We start from the raw sequence: 27263 nt of genomic DNA, 5'->3' as shown, positions 1-27263 counted from the left end.
AAGCATAATGACATCCCGGCGAGACTTTTTCCTTGTTTGCGATCAGCAACATCAAGTTGCCGATTGCGAGCGTGGAAAATAAACCTCCCGGCGAGATTCTCAATGAGGGGAGGTCAGGTTTCTCATTGCGAGTGGTCGCGTATGCTCGTGACCGCTCGCGATGAGAAACTACCAGTCCGCGTTTAGAAAGCTGCCGCTCGAGTAAAAATCTACTCGAGCGGCAGAAAACGACAGCTCGCACTGACAAGCATCCGGCACTGTGCAATCATCACGAACAGCGCACTACGCAGTTCGCGTAGTGCTACGTGTAGCTCGCGTAGTGCGAAGTGCTACTTCGTGAACTACGCCCAGGGTTATATATATATATATATATATATATATATATTACCTACTGGCGGTCGCCAGTAGGTAGTTATAGTTAGGACCCTGTTTCCATAGGAAAACCGCAACATTCTATTTTGAATAACTTTGGCGCCGGTCGACGAATCCTCGCGAAATTTTCAAAATAGGTGGGGCGCTACGCTCCGCTCCTACCCTGAAAGTCTCGGGGGGATTCGTCAAGCGGGGGCTCAGATAAAAGGGGGGTCCCAAAACGCGTTTTTCCCATGCATTTTTCCGTAGGACCTTTAGACACAGCTACAGCCCGAACGGCTGAACAGAGTTCCTTGAAATTTGGCAGAGAGGTAGTCTACAGGTCAAGGAAGTGCCTTTTGTAGGTTTGGTGTAAATCTGTTCAGTAGATTCTGAGAAAATAGCCTTTAAATCAATATATATATCTGAGCCAGCTTACGGTGCGCTTACAGTGCGCTTACCGTACGCGTACGGTGACGTGCGCGAGCACGATTCTGATTGGCTGTTAGATCTTAGTAAACATTCGAATCGGTCGAAACCAGGAAGCGGCGGCCGCCATTTTCTCTCTCGCACTCTGAGTGGGGATTAAAAAACAAAGGACAAAAACATGTAAAGGGGCTGTTTAGACAGCTCCTAAGCACCTAGCCATGTTGGGGGAGTCCCCAAAGATCCCCCAAGGCCAAAAACGGAATTTTAATTTTTTCGATAATTTCGCCGATTACGCTTACCGTACGCGTACGGTAAAAAGTTTTTTAAAAAAAAAATCATCCATACTCTCCCCACCCCATGTGCAAATGGTGGCCGAAGGGCACCATTTGTGCATGGCATATCACAGATGTGAAAAATTAAAATATTACCTTTCACAACGAAGCGCATCATATGTCCTCCATGTGCGCACGGTGCGCGAAGCGCATCGTGCGTACATGGCCCATCTAGCGTAACGTGGGCACGCGGTGCGCGTAGCGCACCGCGTGCCCACCGTGCGTGCACGGCACTAACTGCGTAAAGTGGGCGCGCGGTGCGCGAAGCGCACCGCGTGCTCACTGTGCGCGCACGGTGCGCGAAGCGCACCGTGCGCGCACGGAACGAACTGCGTTAAGTGGGCGCGCACGCCACGAATGGCGTAAAGTAACTTAGCATTTTAAAAAACGTACAAGTTCACTGAAAAAACCATAGGTTTCACACACGTTATAGTTAGGAATTAGCATTTAAAAAACCTTGCAAATTCACTGAAAAAACCATAGGTTTCACACATGTTATAGTTAGCGGAAATTTTACTGATAAAAAACCAATGAAATTCCCGCGTTATAGTTAGGGTCGACATAAAGAAGATACTGCCAACATTACGAGACTCATTATTGATTTCAACAACCAAAGTAATGCACTACAAAAAATGATCTCTAAACATTGGGGAGTACTACTGCTTGATGAAACCTTAAAGAAAACTTTGCCTCCCGGACCAAGAATTACTTATCGAAAGACAGCCTCCCTGGGAGACATTCTAACACTAAGCCATTTTGAAGTTAAACCACCAATCACCAAGTCCTGGTTAACCACACCTGGATTTTGGAAATGCTCAAAATGCAAGGCATGTGAACAGGGTAAAAACATCACCTCTTACCAACTACAGAATGGCCATCATGAAATGATTCGAGATCACATCACATGTGAATCAAAATATGTAGTCTACAGACTGGAATGCCCTTGCCAGAAATATTATATAGGGAGCACGATTAACAAACTCAAACTTCGCATCCTACAGCATTTGCGTGCGATCAAGAACAAGGATTTCACATACCCCATGGCAAAACATTTTTATGACTTCCACTCAAGTGACTGCAGTCAGCTTAGATACTCTGGCATCAAAATTGTCAAGCAGAAGGAAAGGGGTGGAAATCGCATGCTTGCCTTAAGAAGAGCAGAGTCAAGAATGATACTACTAATGGGTACTGAAAACCCATTGGGACATAACCTGGATGCTGAATTACATGTGCATCTCTAATGGCTCTTAAACTGAAAATTTATGATGGGCACCTTTCAGTCTCTTTTGCTTTCTCGCACTTGTATATATTTCCACGCTTGATCAATAATTGTCAGTTGCTCATCATCTTCACTGCATCTCTTCTAAACCACTTACTCTTTGATTGCTATTGGTATAGACACATGAAATTTACTTTGCATAAACTTGGAATAACCTTTTTTTGACCTTAGATTGGGAACGTTATGAATTTTGACAATAATACGCACTTGGTTCGTTGATTTTACATACTTGATGGAAATAATCACCTCAATGGTACTTCACCTTGATTGTTATCTAAATAATTCGCAACTCCCTGAAATCAATTGCAATGATTTTTTCTAAAAACTTATTTGTATCAACAAACAACCACCATGGTGGCATGAACTATTGTGTTTCTTAATTGATCTAAATTTTCATTTACTTGTAAATAATATATCTTGATCCATGATGCGATGTATGTCCAGTATGTTTTCAGTTTCTATTATTAATTTGAAAATGTTGCTTTAAAAGAGACACTCTGGACAATAGGACTCTATGGTCCAGTTGAAGGCTGAGTGCCGAAACGCGTCGACCGTCCCTTTGTGCGTGTCCTTGAAGATTTATGCTAAATAAATACCAACGGTGAAACTCTCTGTGGTGCCGTGCTTTTCCTTTGCTGCGAGGAACCCTGGGACTCGGGGTGAAGCCTGAGAGAAGTTTTGTTTCATATATATATATATATATATATATATTAAGCCTGGGCAAAGCACTACGCTATGCTCGCGTAGTTTGCGAAGTTTGCGCTACTTCACACTACGCGAATTGCACGTAGCACAGTGCAAACACGCGTAGTGTAGTGCAGCGGTCATTTTTTGCTTGCTCGCGGTTCTCAAGGTCAAGTTGGCTACCGCGAGCAAGCATAATGACATCCCGGCGAGACTTTTTCCTTGTTTGCGATCAGCAACATCAAGTTGCCGATTGCGAGCGTGGAAAATAAACCTCCCGGCGAGATTCTCAATGAGGGGAGGTCAGGTTTCTCATTGCGAGTGGTCGCGTATGCTCGTGACCGCTCGCGATGAGAAACTACCAGTCCGCGTTTAGAAAGCTGCCGCTCGAGTAAAAATCTACTCGAGCGGCAGAAAACGACAGCTCGCACTGACAAGCATCCGGCACTGTGCAATCATCACGAACAGCGCACTACGCAGTTCGCGTAGTGCTACGTGTAGCTCGCGTAGTGCGAAGTGCTACTTCGTGAACTACGCCCAGGGTTATATATATATATATATATATATATTACCTACTGGCGGTCGCCAGTAGGTAGTTATAGTTAGGACCCTGTTTCCATAGGAAAACCCCAACATTCTATTTTGAATAACTTTGGCGCCGGTCGACGAATCCTCGCGAAATTTTCAAAATAGGTGGGGCGCTACGCTCCGCTCCTACCCTGAAAGTCTCGGGGGGATTCGTCAAGCGGGGGCTCAGATAAAAGGGGGGTCCCAAAACGCGTTTTTCCCATGCATTTTTCCGTAGGACCTTTAGACACAGCTACAGCCCGAACGGCTGAACAGAGTTCCTTGAAATTTGGCAGAGAGGTAGTCTACAGGTCAAGGAAGTGCCTTTTGTAGGTTTGGTGTAAATCTGTTCAGTAGATTCTGAGAAAATAGCCTTTAAATCAATATATATATCTGAGCCAGCTTACGGTGCGCTTACAGTGCGCTTACCGTACGCGTACGGTGACGTGCGCGAGCACGATTCTGATTGGCTGTTAGATCTTAGTAAACATTCGAATCGGTCGAAACCAGGAAGCGGCGGCCGCCATTTTCTCTCTCGCACTCTGAGTGGGGATTAAAAAACAAAGGACAAAAACATGTAAAGGGGCTGTTTAGACAGCTCCTAAGCACCTAGCCATGTTGGGGGAGTCCCCAAAGATCCCCCAAGGCCAAAAACGGAATTTTAATTTTTTCGATAATTTCGCCGATTACGCTTACCGTACGCGTACGGTAAAAAGTAAAAAAAAAAAAAAATCATCCATACTCTCCCCACCCCATGTGCAAATGGTGGCCGAAGGGCACCATTTGTGCATGGCATATCACAGATGTGAAAAATTAAAATATTACCTTTCACAACGAAGCGCATCATATGTCCTCCATGTGCGCACGGTGCGCGAAGCGCATCGTGCGTACATGGCCCATCTAGCGTAACGTGGGCACGTGGTGCGCGTAGCGCACCGCGTGCCCACCGTGCGTGCACGGCACTAACTGCGTAAAGTGGGCGCGCGGTGCGCGAAGCGCACCGTGCGCGCACGGAACGAACTGCGTTAAGTGGGCGCGCACGCCACGAATGGCGTAAAGTAACTTAGCATTTAAAAAAACGTACAAATTCACTGAAAAAACCATAGGTTTCACACACGTTATAGTTAGGAATTAGCATTTAAAAAACCTTGCAAATTCACTGAAAAAACCATAGGTTTCACACATGTTATAGTTAGCGGAAATTTTACTGATAAAAAACCAATGAAATTCCCGCGTTATAGTTAGTGCAGGCAACTATACCTCACGCGACCGCAATCTTCTGCTGATGACATATGTGTCTTTATGAAAAAAAAATATTTGTAATATATGTATAGCTAAAAATTGATGGAAGAAGACATGGGCAAATAAGTGTCTAAATACAGTATTAGCATCAGCAGAGGATTGCGGTCGCGTGAGTTATAGTTGCCTGCACTAACTATAACGGGGGAATTTCATTGGTTTTTTATCAGTAAAATTTCCGCTAACTATAACATGTGTGAAACCTATGGTTTTTTCAGTGAATATATATATATATATCACTTCTTTCCAGTAAGGCTCCAAATTGATGGGAAACCAAAAGGATGGACACAGACCCAGAGTAGGTGCTTGCGATATTATTTATTATCCATATGTCGTCGATACGCGTTTCGGCTCGGGCGAGCCTTGTTCACTCAACATGGATGCATTTTGTGCGTAAATTTAAAGTGACCGTGCATGAAAACGTAATACCCCACGTGGTGTCAAAACAAAGTAGACATAAACAAAATACTAGCGTGTATTAACATGTATCTAAGCAATTTTGTAAATACAGTTGGGAATGGACGATACAAGTACTGTGAACATCCTAGTTTAGTATACTAAAATTAAATATAAAAAGAACATATTCCGCTAGAAGTGTTGCGTCATGATAATACATCTCAAATTTGACCGAGGGTAAAAAGGGTTTAAGCATGTGCAAATAACAGTGCTTGATGTGAACTAACACATGTGCATTAAAACTCTACTTGTTCTTCTATATAAACTGAGAACAGTAGATAAACCAAAATTGAAACATAGCGAGCAGCAATGAGAAAATACTGGTGGTATACCAGAGATTTTGATATTTTACACATAGGTAATTACTATGAATCTCTGCTGACAAATCAAAGTAAAATACAGTTTGAAAGACGCGTAGTGGCATAGTGTCCCAACATGTAAAAACAACACGTATCAAATGTAAGGTATCAGATATAAAACATCAAATATCAAATCTCAAATACCTAATATCAAAATTCCTAGTAGGGGATACAAGATACAAAAGACCTATAAAATTAGACATATAAAATTAGGTCTAGAAGCCAAAGATATGTATATGGATCAGGAATTTCCCAGAAATACGCTCAAAACAGTCAGATAAGCAAATGGACAAAGGGGTAATCAATTATCACATGTTGTATCTGACATGACAGGCTGATGATCCATATAGGAAGATTACTCGTTGGAGTACCCGATTACATAGTCACCCATATATGCATTTAGAAGGAAAGGGAAGGGGATGTGCAAAGTGCAAACAATAAATATATAAATATAATTACACATATATATACAAAAATATATAAATATAAATATAACCTCATAAATATATTGAATATATAAATATATAAAATATATAAAATTGTATAAAGATCTCAATCGGTAAGAAAAAGACCTAATGGGTTTTGCAGGATGACTTCTCTACCTTATAGACAGGGCGAATGTTACGTGGGCAGCCTGGGGTGATTCCGGATAAAATATCCGAAGAATATATTAAAAGCATATTTCAATGTGTGAGAATTCCTATGGTTAAGATCCCAAAATTAGCTACTTCTGGCAAGTGAAGGAGAGGGGTTATCCTCCTGCTCAAAGGCAGGTGTACAGGTCTTCTGTCACATTCAAACCATTGGGGTACTTGGTGTCTAATTGTAGTATGTATCTTGTCTCGAGTTTTCTGAGCTTGTATTCACGATCTCCTCCTCTTCTACTAGGGGGTACGGCATCAATTACGAAATAATTGAGACCTTTGTTGTTGGATTGATGGGATTTTTTAAAATGTCTCGCCACGGGATATGTGCTGTCTTCATTCGAAATTGCACGGAGATGTTGAAGAATGCGCTTATGAACCTGGAGTTTAGTGCTCCCAATGTATTTGAGGCCACAGGGGCATATCAATACATATATGGCGAATTCAGTTTTGCATGTGAGCAGTTTAGTAATTTTGTACTTTGTCTGGCAAAAGGGAGTGGTGTAGAACAATGTGTTAATCCCATGGGTGCACGCTTTGCATGTTTTACACTTAAAAAAACCTTTGTGTGTTTGAAACCACGAGGTTTTTTCCATAATTTCAGGGTTGGTTGATACCAAACAATCCCTCATAGATGGTGCCTTACTATAGGTAATGGACACCCTCTGCGGTAGCAGGGGTCCTATTACTGGGTCACACAAAACTAAAGGCCAACATGTTTGAATAATCTTGTGAATTGCCCTGTGTTGTTTGCTGAAGCTTATGATAAGGCGGAATTCTTCCTTTGTTTTCATACTGATGGAGGTGTTAGTGGTCTCAGAGTTTTTCACTATTTGTTTATCTTGAAGAAGAGTATTTCTATCCATGTTAGATGTCTTGGAGATAGCAGATTCAATGGTTTTCAGTTGATAGCCTCTTTCAAGGAATCTGATTTTACTAGATTCCTGAGCTATAGAGAGGTCAGTGGCGTTACTGCAGACCCGTTTCAAACGAAGCATTTCTCCATAAGGGATGCTGTTTATGTTGGGGGTGGGAACTCAGAGCATGTAAAGTTGAGTTACCAGCAGTTTCTTTTCTATAGATGCGGGTCTCTAGTTTGTTGTTGTGTGCATATATTTGGGTGTCTAGAAAGTTAACCGAAGTGTCACTAACATTGACCGTGAAGTGGAGGTTAAGTTGATTGCAATTCAGGTTGTTGACAAACTCATGTGCTTCTTCTGTACTGCCCTGCCACACCACAAATAAATCGTCAATGTAACGGAGCCATATTTTAATATGGTTCTCCACAGTATGTTGGTACTCATTGTTGAGGACCAGCTTTTCCCACCAGCCCATATGGAGGCAGGCATAGCTGGGGGAAAAGCTGGCCCCCATAGCTACACCTCTGGTCTGTTGAAATAAAAGGTTATTAAACATGAATATGTTGTTTGTAAGACAAAACTCAATCATCGATATCAACATTTCATTGTGTGACAGAAATTCAACTTCTCGTAGGGCCAAGAAAGATCTGGTTGCATTGATACCATCAGAGTGCCGAATACTCGTATAGAGGGAAGTAACGTCAAGTGCCAACATTAGATAGTCATTATGCCATGTAAATCCCTGAATTTTTCTTATAAAATCACTAGTATCACGGACATATGACGGCAGTTTTTTAACAAAATCCTGCAGGAAGTAATCAACATAAATGGATGTATTTTCTAGGAGTCCTTCTTTTGCAGTGATAATAGGGCGTCCTGGTGGGTTGGACATGTCTTTGTGAACTTTGGGGATGAAGTCGATAGACGGTGTTGTAGGATTGTCTTTTCTTAAGAATTTGTATTCATCTTCACTAATAAGGTTACTTTTTCTCCAACCTGCTAGTTTGTTGTAGTACTCCTGGTATGTTGATTTCAGATGTGCCGTATTTGTGCGGCTGTAACAATCTCTATCATTCAGTTGTCTGAACGCTTCATTTGTGTAGTCTTCCTGAGCCCATAAAACAATGTTACCTCCTTTACCACTGTTGCGGATCACAGTCTCTTTGTTGAGATATATATATATATATATATATATATATATATATATATATATATATATATATATATATATATATATAAATATTATCTACTGGCGGTCGCCAGTAGATAGTTATAGTTAGGACCGTGTTTCCATAGGAAATCTCAAAATTCTATTTTGAATAACTTTGGCGCCGGTTGACGAATCCCCGCGAAATTTTCAAAACTAATGGGGCGCTCCGTTCAGCTCCTACCCTGAAAGTCTCGGGGTGATTCGTGAAGCGGGGGCCGAGAAAAAAGGGGGGTCCCAAAACGCGTTTTCCCCATGCATTTTTCCATAGGACCTTTAGACACAGCTACAGCCCGAACGGCTGAACAGAATTACTTGAAATTTGGCAGAGAGGTAGCCATAAGGTCAAGGAAGTGCCTTTTGCAGGTCTGGTGTAAATCTGTTCAGTATTTCCTGAGAAAATAGCATTTAAAAGCATATCAATATCTATACGCGCGCACCGTGCGCGCACCGTGCGAGCACCCTAACGTGCGCGAGCGTAATTCTGATTGGTGGTTACATGTTAGTCAACGTTCGAATCGGTCGAAATCAGGAAGTGTCGGCCGCCATTTTGTTTGTTTTCAGTGCGAGAGTGAAAAAGGAAGGTGGCGAACGTGAAAAGGGGGCAGGGTAGAGAGTTCCTGACCCCCTAGCCTTTGTCAGGGGGTCCCTGAAGGACCCCGAAGGCAGAATATTTTTTTTTTTTTTTGAAATCGCGGGGGTGTGCGCAACGTGCGCGCACGGTGAAAAACAAAAAAAACAAAAAAAAATATTTTTCTTTTTTTTTTAAATCGCGGGGGTGCGCGCACCGTGCGCGCACGGTGAAAAAAAACAAAACAAAAAAAAATTTAATACGTAGTTTATTGTAAAATAAATATATATAAAAAATAATAATACATAAATAAATTAGCATTTAAAAAAACGTACAAATTCACTGAAAAAACCATAGGTTTCACACACGTTATAGTTAGGAATTAGCATTTAAAAAACCTTGCAAATTCACTTTAAAAACCATAGGTTTCACACATGTTATAGTTAGGTGGATATTTCACTCGTAAAAAACCAATGAAATTCCCCTGTTATAGTTAGTTCAGATAACTATAACTCGCGCGACCGCCACTCTATCACAAGGATGATGTCATCAGTGATGTCATGAGTGATGCCACTGACCATGTCATGAGTGATGTAATATGTGACGTCATGAGCAGTGGATTGCGGGCGCGCGAGTTATAGTTATCTGAACTAACTATAACGGGGGAATTTCATTGGTTTTTTACGAGTGAAATATCCACCTAACTATAACATGTGTGAAACCTATGGTTTTTAAAGTGAATATATATATATATATATATATATATATACATATAATCTATTGGCGGTTGCCGCTGGCTAGTTGCTTTTCTATGGACAAGGAGTTTTTTGGTTTGCTCATAACTTTGGCGTCGTTGTCAAATCAAAAGCAGATTCACCTCAGCACAGTCCTGGAAAGTTTTGGGGTGATCTGTCAAGCAGGGACTGAGAAAAAATGGGGGGTTCCAAAAGCAAATTTTCCCATTCATTTTCCATAGACTTCTTTAGGCAGTGCCACCACAAAAAACTGCAGAATGGGACTACACCAAAGTTGGCAGGAAGCTAAATCTTGGCCTGCAGATTGTGTTATTTGTACATTCGCTCAGTAGTTTTTGAGAAACTAAGGTTAAAAAATAATTGTATAGGTAGACGGTTGGGTCTGAGGGACTCTCACGAGAGTTCCTTGAAGATCAGAAAAATGTTGCTGGCAGCCATTACATGCCTCAGGGACTTAGTCCCCTGTCCTGAAGTTTAAAAACAAAATCATATGAAAGGGCAGGGTAGGGAATCCATATCCCCTAGGCCCTTTAGGAAGACCCTGAGGGGCCCTCCCCCTGGAGCCAAAAGAAAATGGTAGCCGCCATTCTCTTTATTAAATATATGGGGAGAGTGCGTGAGTAGGTCCCCCTCCCGAGCACATTTTGCACCCCGGGTGCCCCTTCCCCCAGGGCTGGGTATATTAATTAAGGGGAAAGGAGAGCAGGACCTCTCTCTGAGTCTTCAAAAAGTCCCAGAGACCTCGTCACAAAGGGCTGTTGCATTAAATTAAAGGGAGAGGGGCTGCACAGCCCCTCTCCCTGAGCCTTTAAAGGCATCAGAGGGAGCATGCAAAAAAAAGCTGCTCCCTCAGAACGGGAGCAATGCCAACCCCTGAACCATGCATGGAACCAGCTGAAACGCAGGGTCCCTGCGGCTCTCCCTATAATTAATGCAGACCCCAGGACGAAAATAGGCTCATGAAAGAGGACCGCCCAGCCCCCTCCCCTTTATAATAACATATAGCACAGAGGAATAGGGGCCTGGGGGCCCAAAGACTAACCCTAAGCCTCCGGATGGCTGCCTGCAGGGGGGGTTGACAAAAGACCATGCACAGCTCGGCGTTGGTTGCCTGCGGGGTGGCTGGCTGCCTCCAGGTTGGCTGGCCACAGGACCTGGCAGCAGGCCAGGTCCTGTTGCCAACATGCCGCTGTGTATAGGCCTCCAGTGAAGTGTATTGTAAAGGGTCAATGTTGCACTTAACGGTCAATGTTGCACTTAACACAAACTTGCTGTGCCTAAATGAGTTGTATCCGTGAAGGCATTAATGATGCTTCATATTATTCTGAGCTATTTTATGCTTAATTTCAGATCTATAATGTCATATTCGTTTATTGAGCAACATGCACAAAAGAAACTTGGTTGTTGTGTGATGTAATTTGAGATATCATCAGTGATGTCATAAATGATGTTATAGAACATGTCATGAGTGATGTAATATACGAGGTCATAAGTAGTGAATGGCGGGGCTCAAGTTATAGTTAGATCTGCTTGCTATAACTAGTCAATTTCTGTGTGTTTTTTAGTTCAAAATGTTAAAGTTGTCACTGACATATTCAGTTAACTATAACGTCACTTCAACCTTTGTTTTTTTCCAGTGAATTTTGAAGTATAAAAAACAGAGAAACAGATCTTTTTATCACACCTAACTATAACTATATCTAGATATAGAATTATAGATATAGAAATATTTGAATCACACATGAAAGGATATACAGACGCAGGCAATGGACCTCACCAGGTACTTCAGTGGAGATAGCTGTAATGAGCTCCGAAGGCACCAGGAAATCAGAAAATGACCAGGGGCATGAAAGAACCTAGAGGCCTGTCGGGCAAACCAGCAGCAGCAATGGGACCCAAAATGACTATGGAACATGAAGGAATGGAATCTAGCAAGGAATGAGGTAAGACAACCAAGGCAAATGGAAACACAAACCAGGGAAGGAAATAACACAACAAACGTGAAGGAAATGCAATACAGTTACAAAATAAGCTAGAGCGAGAGCCATACAACAAGCGCAAAGTTGACAGGCACCATGTTACTAGTTCGCAGCCCCCTTAAAGTGACCAGGAGGTGCACACTCCATTGGTTCTAGCCTGGAAATGTCTGTTCTTAATCCTCAGTTTGACAGCCAGATGCCAAGAGCCAGTAATCCATAGTCTCCAAGCTCTCCTTGTTTTCGTGACTCTTTAGCATTAATATCAAAAGACTTTTTTTTTGCATCTTTTATATAGCGCGAACTCGACCCGAAGGTATTGGAGCGCTGTACATGAGCACCGTATTTACATTACATATTCAGGCACGGGGAGATTAAGTGATTTGCCCAGAATCACAGGATGTGGACACGACCTCGAGGCTCAAACCCTGGTTTCCTGCACCAAAGTCGGCAGTTTAAGCCGACAGACTTGGGTGAAGTGGCCTGGGAGCCTGACAAGATGACCGCACTTTGATAGAGCTCCTGCGGCCAAGACAGTTAATCAATTGCCACACAAACATGCTTCTGAGCATAGGTCCATGCCTGTGATACCTTAACGATCTTGAAGGGGCCTGTTGTGGTGTTGGACCGGCTACAGCGAGCCTGGAGGAACAGCACCAGTGGGTGTGGCCTGGGCCTCACCCGAGCGCCAGGCGACATTGGCTGCGCCACTACAGGCATGAGTGTAAAAGAGCACCCACAGGTACCAGGAGGAGCCGCAGCGTGCGCCATTGGGGAAGGCCGGGCAAGTGAAGTTGTGGTGTCATCTGGGCTGGGCTGTGCAAGCTGCCCCGTGCACATTGGGCTTTGAGAACATGTGTACAGCTGACTCCTGTGGTTTGAAGAGATGATGAGATGGCCACTTCAAAGACTGTGATCAACTACTGTAACATTGTAGACTGGAGACTGCTACATTGAGTGAGTAGGACTATTACCATACTCCCCTGCATATTCTGCTGTTATAATTGGCACCCATGCCTGCAAAGAAAAGGAGGAAACAACAAGCCTCAGCACATAACATAACTAACAGCAACTATGGAGCGTCCCACACCATGCCATAATGAACAAAAGAGATTAATGTCAGGTCAAAATAGCATTTGAACCCAAAAAGAGCCTTTGTGCCCCAGACATGGAGGTGGACACTAAGGTACGCAGGGGGGACAGCCGAATGAGGGAAATTATGTTGGGGTGAAGATACTCCTAGAGAAGATGAATAGAATCTAGCCAAAATCGGAGGGAAAATACATCTGTTAACTTTGATGCTAGACGCTATCCGAGAGAAAGGGGGAAAGCATGAGCAGTGTCTTGAGATCAATGAACAGCGAATCTCTGATGCAGACGACGCATTGACTGATGTGATGATAATGCAAAAGGAAATGCTGTCAGAACTTAACATCGTGAAAAGAAAAAACAAACCCTCAAGGCACGATCTCGTCGGAGCAATATTTGCATTAAGGGAGCACCAGAGACCACAGCAATGGGGCAAATAGTATCATATGTAGCGAACCTGACTTCTGAGCTGTGTGGCCGGGCACATATAATCCTCTGTGTTCGAGAGAGCACATCGCACTATGGGTGTCTGACCTGTCCCGATTGCCTCACTGCGACCCATCCTGACCAAAATCCTCAATTACAGGATCATGATGCCATACTGACAAACGTAGAAGAAAGGACATAAAATAACACATGAGTAGTCACATCTGTTGTTCTATTCTGATCACACACAGAGGTTGCAAGAGGCTTAAAGTAAATGTGTGCCCATTAAAAAAACAACTGCATGAGATGGACATAGGATACACCACGATAGACTCAGCACAGCTTCATTTTACTCTGGACTGCAAAATCAATTTTTTCATTGATCACCAAGTGACGTTTCTGAATAAACGTCTCAAATAGCGCGTCAAGAATCGCCAGAACCTCGGTGACATGAAGTGAAAGTTGCGCTTTACAGTCTACCTAGGGTTACACTCAAAGACACAAAGCACCTGATAAGTATGTTAGTGCTCACTGGACTATCAAATCCCCAAAAGCGGAGACAGAGAACTTACTGGAAAGTACCTCTAGGTCAGGCAGGGAAAGGTACTTGCATGGTGGGGAGGTACTGCACAGTCATTGCCAATACAGCTGATTCTGTAGAAATTCTATATTGGTTGAAGTTAGATGACTACACCACAGAGCAGAGAGAACGAGCCCCAACGCATGAAGCGGTAGCACTAGCTAATGGCAATGGTTATTGCATATTTTTCCTCCGGCCGCTCCATAGTGGAATCGCAGTGTTTCAGATAGTCCGAGGGAGGGTGGAACTATTGTGTTCAGGGGTTGGATGAGAGGGATTGGGGTACTACTGGGAATATGAACTCAGCGTGGGTTGTGGACGGAGGCTGAGGATGTTAGAGAATTGAAACTGTATTTGTTGTTTTCTATATGGCCGGTTAGTCCACTGCACACCTAACATAGTAAATACACACTTGATGGATACGTTAACTCACTATGAGTAGGGGTGAGAGTCTATGCCTTCGAATTATGACATGGAACATGAAAGGCCTCCATTAATGGCGAGAGATGTCTTAACACATGCCAAGAAGCACCACATAGATCTATTATTATTATTAATTTTCTAAAGCACACAGCTACCCGGAGGTTTCCCGGCGCAGAGACCCATCATGTTAAAGAGAAATAAGACAGGGTGGTGAGATGTTGCAGCTCATATTGCTACTTTGGGGGAACTCTGCCTATTACAGAGGAATAGTGGTGCTCTTCTGCAGAGGGAAGCCATATGAAAACACAGCAGTCATAGTAAAACCAGGGGGTTGCTACCATATTGTCCAGGGGATGCAGTACAAAATCATGTAACCATATTGAATGTACATGGTCCGAACAATGATGACCTCCCCACTTTTTCAATGACCATTTATGCAATGCATCAATGTGAACCCCAAATGATCATATGGAGTGGTACCACAATGTCACACTTGACAGAAAGTTAGACAGCACCACCATCAGAGATAGATAGCAAGTGTACACGAGAGCAACATTATAAAGAGCTATGCAACAGCATGACATCCTGAACTTGAACTTATGGAGAGCTGTGTATTGCGATAAACGTGAATATACTTACCATTCAGCAGCACATGGCTTGTTCTCTAGATTAGATCTTTGGATGGGCTCTTGGTTAGTAGTGGGATGTACTGAGAATATCGAACATCTACCTCTCACATACTTGGGCCACTCACTGGTGGTCCTAACACTTGCCCCTTCTGCTTCCCCACGGACTAAAGTAAGCTGGTGATTTCAACCTTTAATAAGGACCCTGTACAGGACCAGGCTGTGGTATAGGAAGCATTTAAAGCCTTGATCAGAGGGGGAGTGTCTTGCCAAAGGCCATGGCATTCTGAAGTCTATCTGAGGTAGATTGGCCACATTTGAACATGAGCTTCAAGAATTAGAAAGGAGGTATAGTACGGACCTAGACCTCACCACACAAGTGAGCTTACAGTGAAATATTATGGAATACAGGGAGGAAGCCAAGCGGGAAGCCCACTATCTTGTAAAATATGCAGCTGTGAGGGTATAGGGAGAAGGGGAGTAACCCAGGCATATGTTGGCCAGCCTTCTTAAACCCAAGTGGGCAGCAGACCACATTGTGTCTATGGCAGTGGGGGATGGGGATACAGTTGACCATGCAGCAGACATTCTCTTGACCTTCACTGACAATTATACCAGAATATATGGCTCCCCATATAGAAAGCAGCCAGTCAATATCAACTGGTATCTGGATGCAGCTGCATTAGTATGGGTCGAGTCGATTGAAAAAGAGATAATATGCTCCCCAATTTCAGAGGACAACGTAAAAAAAAGCCACTGCGGACTTGGAATCTGGCACAGCACCTGGAAGCAATGGACTGGCCATTGAATTTTATAAAGAGTTCTCTAACCTTCTGGACCCACGTTTGCTAGAAATGTGCAGTGAGGCTATCCCGAAAGGTGAGCTCCTACCTACAGTAGTTGTGGCGATAGTGATTGCATTACTGAAACCGGGCAAAGCCAGAACAGGAGTGTGGATCATACAGACCACTATCACTTTTAAATATAGAAAACAAAATATTGGCCAAAATATTAGCTGCCAAACTACTACCATTACTGCACAGATAGGTCCTACCAGACTAGACTGGGTTTACACCTGCCTGCTCAATAGCAGACACCCTGAGAACCCTCTTCACTGCTGCCTCTCAGCTGGACCCTAAAAGCAACGCGGTGGTGGTGGTCTTCTGAGACATAGACAAGGCATTTGATTCAGTTGAGTGGCCATTTATAGTGACAACGCTCAATAGAATCAGACCTTGAAGGGCGATGATGTGATGGATAAGCCTCCTATACACACCACCGGCAGCGCAAATATGTGTTAATGAAATAGTCTGACCCTATTGAAATACAACATTGCATGGATGTCCAATGTCACCCCTGAGTTTCGCACTGACAATTGAGCCCCTAACATGCATATTACGAGAATGCCATGGACACAAGGGCATACAAATTAGCACACAACCACTACTGATATCCCTATATGGTGATGAAATTCTTTTAATAGCAAAAAAACTCAAACGTAAACTTGCAACCCATAATAAACAAAACTGCGGCGTTTGGTGACTGATCAGGTTTGACCATTACCTGGTCCAAGTCCACCATGATACTGTTGACGGACTAACACCAGTAGACTGATGTTGATACAGCTGCTGCGCAGGCAGGATGTCTCGATTCGATACCTGGGTGTTCAATTCAATCAGGACTTGGCGGAGGTAGAAAGGGATAATTATTGTAGAATGGTGGACACATTTACAACTGACACAGAGAATGGATAAAACTACCACTCACCATGGCAGGCCAAATTGCAATAATATAAATGGTTATCCTACCTCAGGTATTATGTCTATTTCGGAATATCCCCATACCTCTCACTGAGGTATTTGTTTTGATCAACTTAAATTACTGATGATAAAGTTCACTTTGGCCGGTAGACAACCTCGCCTGAGCTGGCATATGATCAGGGACAGTACAGAAGGGGGGTTTGTGGCACTGAATTTTGAGGTATATTACCTAATAGCGCAAGCACATTTTGCCTCCCACTGATTTAACATTTTCCATCATGTCCCGCATTAGGGACTGGAGAGAGCACTCTCAAACCCCTATGACCTCAGCACGGTGATACTGAGAGACACAACACGACCCAAAAATAAATTCCACATGGTAAACCTCAAAGTATGGGGCTTGGCATAAAATTGCCAAAATATGCGAGATTGACACTGTATACTGCCACACATAGCTAACTTCAAATTTGAGATCGCGTTTGAACCAGTCAAACGACTAGCTGACCGAGACATTCGTGTTCTGGGAGATCTATATATCAATAACATTTTTATCACACTGGTAGACTACTTAAATATGGGCAAGATATCCCTCTTAGATGAATGGATCTACCATAGACTGGGAGAGACGGTTGGGAGGGGTAGTTCCTGAGTACTCTAGAGAGCCGAAAACATGGGTCCTCCTTACACTGGTGGCTGCAGGACCTGCGTCCAGGAAGTTTATCACTCCAATGTATAATGCAGCTATGTTAGACATACTGCTTGCATCCAACCGGGCGTGCGAGCTGGGGACTGAAATAACTGACGCTCAAAGGACGTATTGCTCGGAGCACATTAAGCAAGTCTCCATGAGTGGAAGATACAGACTGACTTACAATAAATAACTACTCAGAATGCACGACACACCTGTCTCACAGGTGAAATATAGTGGTCACAGCAACACACAATGCCTGTGATGCCAAGCCCATGAGGCAGATTTTCTACACCTAGCCTGGGACTGACAATCGATTAGTGACTACTGAGGGCTGCTCCTCCAGGTTCTTAACAACTTTACAGGCTTGACACTGGCAGCAGATCTGCTGATAGCCGGGCCAAGCTATGTTAAAAAAATCCTGAAGAGTGAGCGTAAAGTTATAGGATTGGTACTGGTGATGGCCAAGCATAGAGTAGCCATGCACTAGAGCAGGGGCAAGACTACCACAATAGCCGACTGGATCACAGACCTAGTCACATACCGCACACATGCTGAAACATACTGCGACCTACTACCTAGGATTTCCCATCCTAAAAACATCTGTGGGCACCTAGCAGTAATACTAAGCACCAAGCTCCTAGCAATATACCTAGATGCATTACCCCTGCAGATGTCCGTAAGCATGAGATTGATGCACAGTTAAGTAAGTAAACTTTATTGTTAAATTAATGACAACTTACAGTATATCACATATAATTACCAAATAAAACATCATCAATAAATAACATCATAAAATCTGTCTTAAATCAATTAGAATCCCCCCCAATGTTTACTTCATTGGGTCTCAAATTAAAAATTGTTAACCCAAGTCAAGTGTCCTGTAATTTTGATCCACAACTGTAGACCACCAACTATGAAATAAAATCCAAATATTTTGCCCACGTCACGTGAGAGCTGCATGCTAATGACACGAGCTCTGAGGGACTTGTGTGAATATATGACCGTTTAAATATGGTGGCGTATTTAAGAGAACAATGCAGTCCCATTAATTAGCTCTTCGATTACGACTTGATGTTATCCATACCTTCTATAAACGTACCCTCTATTCATAATGTATAATATCATAACAGACTTAAGAGGTTGCCTTATTGATTAAATGAGACGAGACGGTATTTTGTGTTTTTAAACATTAATAGCGTCTTTACGCAGTAGGTAATTAAGAACACGCTATTTTTTTGGGGAGATTAGCCCTTTTATCCCTCACCTTACCTTGCTTTCATTTTGAGGGCTGTATGTGTAGGACATGAACTCGAAGGTATTTTTGTTATTATATGACCGTCTAAATATGGCGGCATTCTTTTCCAAGAACCGTGCAGTCCAATTAACTAACTCTTCTGGTACGGCTTTACACTATTCATTATACGCACCCTGCATACGCGGTGACGTGTATATAATGCGTCTTCATGGTTGTGAAAGCGTTTGTCCGCTTTCTACAGAGATGCACTAAACGGTACTCGAGGACCCTGACGTGTAGAGCTATAGAGGTAAGAACCGGTTGTAATCTATTGGCACTCTCTGGCCTTCCGGAATGAATGGGTCTGATACCGGGGCTCTTTCAGAAGCGATGTATACATTATTTAGATTTTGCATCTATACCGTATTTAAAGCGCAATCTGTTATTATTGCGAGATATGTAGAGACAGTATGGTGTCCCTTTTATTGTAGGTTTTTATAAGTTTTATGACAAGGAGTCATGAGAGGCTGTTTAATGATCCTCATTTTTAGTTTCAAATGGCAGGAGGTACTTCTAAACGGGTCCCCCCTCATCTACCGCACTCAGGGTTAGTGTTCCCCCGTTGTGAATACCTAGAGGTGAGATTAGCATAGGTCATGTACCATGCCAATTGATTATAATATTATTTAAATCATCACCTCCAGGTTTCTATTGAGTGACCTAACATGAGGTGGCTTTTTGGGTTTGTGATTAACATCACAGCACTCTCACTGGATCATTTTTCTTTCTTTATAGCCTACCCAGATCAAATTTGGAAACAGAGAACTATCCCAATAACGTATCTCTATAGATGACAAATGGTTGTACCTTTCTGCCTACATAAATTTGAGACAGTGTCTTTAAACTTTTGGTGAGTTGCAGTAATTTTAACATACATTAAAAGTATTAGAGTAATAAATATTTGCATTTTATTATTAGATATAATTGATTTATTCTTATTTATAGATCGTGATTAAACCAGGTCCATTATTATAGAAAGGCAACTGTGTGAAACGAGGCTATCAATCGAACATATTAAGGTGAGAACCCAATAGTGGCTCAGTTTCTAAAATTGATTTATCTTGTTCAATTATACAAGGTCTTTCAATTAACCAACAAACAGCCACATTTTTATTTATTGATAGACATATATCACTATCGTGATACCTGTTGCCAGAAGCCCAGATGTTCACTGCCAGCAATTAAATCATGGCATGAGCGAAGGTATTGACATATCTATGATGGTCTTCATATATAATCTACCCTTTGGGTAATTCATGTCTGTTCTCTGATTGAGGATTGACGAAGTAAGATGTAGGGCTATACTGATCTCCACTTATCGTTGGGAGCTTGACAATTTCTTATTACGTTTGCACAGTATAAGTCATTAAGTATTTCTAGATTAGTACATGAATGTGAAGGCGTGTGAGTTGTAGATTTGCAAGTGATTAGTTGTATGACATGGAACACTCCTAGTGGGATGTGTAGAATCTTATATTAGTGGGTAATTGGGACTTATTCCATATATTATTTACACTGTTTTAGTGTGTTGTCCTTCACATTGATTCTGCTATAGCAATGATTTTTAATCTTGGAGTACCAAGAAAATACTTTTAATAATCATAAGTAAGATTCTCAATGTCTCTGAAGAATATGAATGTTTTTAATTTATTTTGTATTATGTTCTGTGTTAGGTATGCGCATTAATATTTACTAAAGGAAGGACTATGATTGCCAGTCCTGAAGAAGGTGGTTCTATCTCTCTACTCCACTGAAACGCGTTGACGCAGAGTGTTTGGTTTAATTTGACATGGGACAAGAATTATAGAAATTAGGGAGAACCGCTCCTGGTTATTTCTGGTCCACATAAGTTGCAAATTAACACTGTCAAGGCACAATTTTAGTGCCTTTGTATATTTTCCTTCCATATGATGCTTGGTTGTTGTCTTCCTATGAGATATTGTATTAATTAAATTGTTTTAATTATGTACTTTTGAATGAATATTTATATGTGTTTTTTAAAACTTATTTGTGATACTATGGTGCCGATCACGATCCTGTAAAAACCGGGTACGAAGCGTCGGACGGAGCAAATTCTCCGTCCGACGCGTACCCGGCCGTCAAAATGTACAAACATGGAATTACGATTCGCACGGAAACACCATTTCCGTACGAATCGTACAAAACCCCGACCGACGAAAATAAACATACAAATGCGATCCGGGAAAGCGCCGACGTGACGTCGGGACGCACGCAGCCTGCCATTCACGAACCAGGAATCATGATTCGCAACGACGTCATCCCGCACGGTGAATATTTTCCAGCTGCCAAAAACTGCCGGGAAATCAGGACGACGCGAACAAGGAGTACCTGTACGCGACGGACAGACATGGACCCGAACCTACGTGTCATCCCGGCCCTCATAGCAGTCGACCTCCTCTACAGGTTCCGACGCAGACGCCGCAGAAGGTCAGAACAACTAAGGGAAGGGAGGAAAGGGGGGGAAAGGGGGGGAGGCAGGACCAGGGGCAGGCCACAAAACCACCACCAATGTCACACAGCACACATGCCCTGGACATACCAGACCCCCATGCCCTAGTCACCACGAGGGGGTGGGGACGTGTCCAGCAAAGCCAGCGTCCGCCACAAAGGAAGTGCCTGACGACGCGAACTGGCAACACTACTATACAGGTACGTCCCGTACCCATGCCTTAAGAGCGTGGGTACGAGTCGTACCACACCCACACCTATGTCATCCCAACAATGGCGGGACGGCTGTACCCACGTGGCAAAGGCCTGGGTACGGGACGCACAAGCATCACATAGCGTGGGTACGGATATGTATGGACCGTACCCCCACCACCGTATGCATGGAGCGTACCCCCAACCCCAACAGTGTAAGTACGACCCGTACCCTCACCCGCGTACGTATGGAGTGTACCCCCCACCCCAACAGTGTAAGTACGACCCGTACCCCCACCCGCGTACGTATGGAGCGTACCTCCACCCCAACAGTGTAAGTACGACCCGTACCCTCACCCGCGTACGTATGGAGCGTGCCCCCACCCCAACAGTGTAAGTACGACCCGTACCCTCACCCGCGTACGTATGGAGCGTACCCCCCACCCCAACAGTGTAAGTACGACCCATACCCCCACCCGCGTACGTATGGAGCGTACCTCCACCCCAACAGTGTAAGTACGACCCCCCACCCGCGTACATATGGAGCGTACCTCCACCCCAACAGTGTAAGTACGACCCGTACCCTCACCCGCGTACGTATGGAGCGTACCCCCACCCCAACAGTGTAAGTACGACCCGTACCCTCACCCGCGGACGTATGGAGCGTACCCCCACCCCAACAGTGTAAGTACGACCCGTACCCTCACCCGCGTACGTATGGAGCGTACCCCCACCCCAACAGTGTAAGTACGACCCGTACCCTCACCCGCGTACGTATGGAGCATACCCCCACCCCAACAGTGTAAGTACGACCCGTACCCTCACCCGCGTACGTATGGAGCGTACCTCCCACCCCAACAGTGTAAGTACGACCCGTACCCCCATGGAGCGAACCCTCACACGTGTATGGACTAAGCGTACATATTGTTAAATAGGAGGGGTGTGTGCCCATCACTCCCAGCAGTGCCCAGAGTCAGGAGGGGTGTGTGCCTAACACTCACAGCAGTGCCCAGAGACAGGAGGGGTGGGTGCCTATCACTCCCAGCAGTGCCCAGAGTCAGGAGAGGTGTGTGCAGAGTCCTCCCAGCAGTGCCCAGAGTCAGGAGGGGTGTGTGCAGAGCCCTCCCAGCAGTGTCCAGACACAGGAGGGGTGGGTGCCTATCACTCCCAGCAGTGCCCAGAGTCAGGAGGGGTGTGTGAAGAGCCCTCCCAGCAGTGCCCAGACACAGGAGGGGTGGGTGCCTATCACTCCCAGCAGTGCCCAGACACAGGAGGGGTGTGTGCCTATCACTCCGAGCAGTGCCCAGACACAGGAGGGGTGTGTGCAGAGTCCTCCCAGCAGTGCCCAGAGTCAGGAGGGGTGTGTGAAGAGCCCTCCCAGCAGTGCCCAGACACAGGAGGGGTGGGTGCCTATCACTCCCAGCAGTGCCCAGACACAGGAGGGGTGTGTGCCTATCACTCCCAGCAGTGCCCAGACACAGGAGGGGTGTGTGCCTATCACTCCCAGCAGTGCCCAGACACAGGAGGGGTGTGTGCAGAGTCCTCCCAGCAGTGCCCAGAGTCAGGAGGGGTGTGTGCAGAGTCCTCCCAGCAGTGCCCAGAGGCAGGAGAGGTGTGTGCAGAGTCCTCCCAGCAGTGCCCAGAGTCAGGAGGGGTGTGTGCAGAGTCCTCCCAGCAGTGCCCAGACACAGGAGGGGTGGGTGCCTATCACTCCCAGCAGTGCCCAGAGTCAGGAGGGGTGGGTGCCTATCACTCCCAGCAGTGCCCAGAGTCAGGAGGGGTGTGTGAAGAGCCCTCCCAGCAGTGCCCAGAGACAGGAGGGGTGGGTGCCTATCACTCCCAGCAGTGCCCAGAGTCAGGAGGTGTGTGTGCAGAGTCCTCCCAGCAGTGCCCAGAGTCAGGAGGGGTGTGTGCAAAGCCCTCCCAGCAGTGCCCAGACACAGGAGGGGTGGGTGCCTATCACTCCCAGCAGTGCCCAGAGTCAGGAGGGGTGGGTGCCTATCACTCCCAGCAGTGCCCAGAGGCAGGAGGGGTGTGTGCAGAGTCCTCCCAGCAGTGCCCAGAGTCAGGAGGGGTGTGTGCAGAGCCCTCCCAGCAGTGCCCAGACACAGGAGGGGTGGGTGCCTATCACTCCCAGCAGTGCCCAGAGTCAGGAGGGGTGTGTGCAGAGTCCTCCAGCAGTGCCCACAGGCAGGAGGGGTGTGTGCAGAGTCCTCCCAGCAGTGCCCAGACACAGGAGGGGTGGGTGCCTATCACTCCCAGCAGTGCCCAGACACAGGAGGGGTGTGTGCCTATCACTCCCAGCAGTGCCCAGACACAGGAGGGGTTTGTGCAGAGTCCTCCCAGCAGTGCCCAGAGTCAGGAGGGGTGTGTGCAGAGTCCTCCCAGCAGTGCCCAGAGGCAGGAGGGGTGTGTGCAGAGTCCTCCCAGCAGTGCCCAGAGTCAGGAGGGGTGTTTGCAGAGTCCTCCCAGCAGTGCCCAGAGTCAGGAGGGGTGTGTGCAGAGCCCTCTCAGCAGTGCCCAGACACAGGAGGGGTGGGTGCCTATCACTCCCAGCAGTGCCCAGAGTCAGGAGGGGTGTGTGAAGAGCCCTCCCAGCAGTGCCCAGACACAGGAGGGGTGGGTGCCTATCACTCCCAGCAGTGCCCAGACACAGGAGGGGTGTGTGCCTATCACTCCCAGCAGTGCCCAGACACAGGAGGGGTGTGTGCAGAGTCCTCCCAGCAGTGCCCAGACACAGGAGGGGTGGGTGCCTATCACTCCCAGCAGTGCCCAGAGTCAGGAGGGGTGGGTGCCTATCACTCCCAGCAGTGCCCAGAGTCAGGAGGGGTGTGTGCAGAGCCCTCCCAGCAGTGCCCAGACACAGGAGGGGTGGGTGCCTATCACTCCCAGCAGTGCCCAGAGTCAGGAGGGGTGTGTGAAGAGCCCTCCCAGCAGTGCCCAGACACAGGAGGGGTGGGTGCCTATCACTCCCAGCAGTGCCCAGACACAGGAGGGGTGTGTGCCTATCACTCCCAGCAGTGCCCAGACACAGGAGGGGTGTGTGCAGAGTCCTCCCAGCAGTGCCCAGACACAGGAGGGGTGGGTGTCTATCACTCCCAGCAGTGCCCAGAGTCAGGAGGGGTGGGTGCCTATCACTCCCAGCAGTGCTCAGAGTCAGGAGGGGTGTGTGCAGAGCCCTCCCAGCAGTGCCCAGACACAGGAGGAGTGGGTGCCTATCACTCCCAGCAGTGCCCAGAGTCAGGAGGGGTGGGTGCCTATCACTCCCAGCAGTGCCCAGAGGCAGGAGGGGTGTGTGCAGAGTCCTCCCAGCAGTGCCCAGAGTCAGGAGGGGTGTGTGCAGAGCCCTCCCAGCAGTGCCCAGACACAGGAGGGGTGGGTGCCTATCACTCCCAGCAGTGCCCAGAGTCAGGAGGGGTGTGTGCAGAGTCCTCCCAGCAGTGCCCAGAGGCAGGAGGGGTGTGTGCAGAGTACTCCCAGCAGTGCCCAGAGTCAGGAGGGGTGTGTGCCTAACACTCACAGCAGTGCCCAGAGACAGGAGGGGTGTGTGCCTAACACTCACAGCAGTGCCCATGAAACGCAAAGGGTGGAGTAGCCACAGATACCATGCCCACAAATTTCAGTCAGGTGCACAAAGACCCTGCAGTACATGTACCACATGTGTGCGAGGCTGGGAGTATATGCATGCATAGCGCAGAATAGAAAACATGTACACATGAAGTCATGTCAATAGTCCACATACACAAGTACAATGACTACCAAGAATGCCACGAAGGATGCAGGTGGAGACATCGCTCAGCATGCATGTGCAAAGTAGAAGGAGTCCGTCACACGCCCAGCTAATGTACACACAGCTCTGCGCTAAATATTGGGAACACCCTGCAGGGAAGATGTCAGGGTACACAGAGGAAGGAATACACCTTTGGACAATTTCACCATGCAGCAACTGCTTATATGAACACAGAAACCTAGCTAACACTGTGTGATGGCACACAGATCCCAGGGTCCCCACTATGACCAGCACACTACTACATTTCCCACACAACCAACACATGATCACCACCCAAAATCGAGTAGCAGCCCCACCAACAGCAATATCAGAAAAGCAGTAGTGTTCAAAGGAAACAAAAATGGCTTTAATCAGCATGATCAAAAATTGTATGTTCGTAGAAAGTTCAATATTTACAAAGCCCATAGGGCAGTCCAGAAGTCACAGCTGGATGAGGGACACAGAGGGATGCGTGTCCCCTAGCTTGCCTGCACAGTTACATTCCGTCGTCTTCCACAGGGGTGAGGGCATCATGTGGGGGGGAAGAAACAGGCACCGCAGGGACAGGAGGGTGAAGGGTAGGCGTCGTGGGTGCAGGGATGGAGGACTCCACAACAGGGGGTGGGGCAGGGCCAAAGGTGGAGGCCAGGATCTCGCTGCACACCTTAGCAAGGTCCTCCAGGGAATCCCCTGCACCCGAAGGAACCACAGGCCCCAAGGAGGGGGGGGGGTCAGAGGGATGGGTCGCAGCGCCACTGGGGGAGGGTGTAGACAGGGGGGGGGGGAATCAACCACCCTGACCGAGGACTTCCTTGACCGCTTGCGTGGTGGCGTCACTGTGGGGCTCAGGGACAGAGCGGCCATGAAGGAGTCTTTGGGGGAGATGTGGCCAGGAGAGCTGAGGGGAGGGGATTTGGAGGGAGTGGATTGGGTGGAATGCGGACTCCCACTCTGGCTGCGTGTCACACGTTTGCCCCCCGACCCAGTGGGTGTGCCTACTTCACCCTGTGTGTGCGTGTCAGGAATTGTGCGGTGGACCTTCCCTGCTGGTGTGGTGCCTGTGTGTGTTGTGGTGGGTGCATGCTGACGTCTGGGTGTACGTGGGACAGGCATGGGAGTGGGAAGTGTGGATGGGGCAGGGGTAGGGGGTGTGACGTAGCGCTACAGGAGACCCACTGCTGCAGTCAGTGTCGAGTCTATCGACCTCAGCAAGCTGCGTTGGTCAGCCTGCGATGAATGAATGCCCTCCAAGTATGCCTCCATGTTGTGCAGCACTTGGCTGTGGCCATGGAGGACATTAAGGATCGCAGCCTGACCAACCTGCAACTGCCGCTGGATGTCCACAGACTCGGCATTGGCGGCAGCAGTGGAGACAGGGGCAGGGGGTGCGGTGCCTGGCAGGAAGGAGACATGTGGTGACCGGGCACGTTGGGAAGGGACACGAGCAAGTGGGAGGCGGCTGATGGCAATGGAGGGGGCGGGGCGAGATGTAGTGCCGCTGTCAGCTGCTGGTGCAGCCGCCACCCACTCGGAGAGATCATCCTCGGACCCGTCAGCTTCATACTCTGTTGTGCCAGTCGACAGGTCCCCGGCTTCACTCTCCTCCGCCTCAGTCCCACTTGATGTGCCAGCCCCGATGTCACCGCTGGCACTGGTGCTCGGTCCCTCTGCTCCGTCTGTGCCCATGTCTCCCTCCGTGTCCCCCGACGATGCTGTGGGCAGGGTGAAGAGACAGAAATTAATCATACACCTGTATACATATGTCACATGAGTCCAATCTACATAGGTCACAGTGCATAGCCTGAAACAAAAGAAGAGTTACATCTACAAAACAAGGTACATATGTAGGGCATGCAAGACACAGTTGTTTGACCCACCATGCCACCGAAAAACTATGGAGAGCATGACACAATAGCAAATGAGATGGAATGGAATTTTGACTGAGGAGCAAGGTCCTGGGGACAATCCAGCACTGCATCTGCACCACACAGCGTGGCAGGAAATAGGGATGAGCAGGGACCATATCCAGGAACAAGAGGCACATGCAGCATAGGTTACACTGAAAACATGCCCACCATGACTGGCCCACTGCACCTTGAGTGCATGTCCAGACAAACATCACACACTGGCCAGTCCTAGCAAGGAGATATCAGGTTGTGACATGAAGGCCATGCC

General features: G+C 46.4%; 1 long non-coding RNA gene across 4 annotated transcripts in view; it reads left to right on the top strand.

Moving 5' to 3' along the window:
• The first annotated feature begins 18825 nt into the window (after positions 1-18825).
• LOC146797910 (uncharacterized) overlaps positions 18826-27263 on the top strand; it is a 111506-nt gene continuing 103068 nt past the window's right edge. For 2 of the 4 annotated variants that reach the window (XR_014968549.1, XR_014968552.1), the window contains exons 1-3: positions 18826-18908; positions 19394-19508; positions 19604-19677. This is a non-coding gene — a long non-coding RNA (uncharacterized LOC146797910). Of the gene's footprint in view, positions 18909-19393; positions 19509-19603; positions 19678-19782; positions 19862-27263 lie in introns of all 4 variants that reach the window. The other 2 variants (XR_014968550.1, XR_014968551.1) reach the window with 2 other exon arrangements.

The sequence above is a fragment of the Triturus cristatus genome, chromosome 9 (genome assembly GCF_964204655.1).
Source record: "Triturus cristatus chromosome 9, aTriCri1.1, whole genome shotgun sequence".
Lineage (NCBI taxonomy): Eukaryota > Metazoa > Chordata > Amphibia > Caudata > Salamandridae > Triturus > Triturus cristatus.
This window is presented reverse-complemented; position numbering and strand designations above follow the sequence as displayed.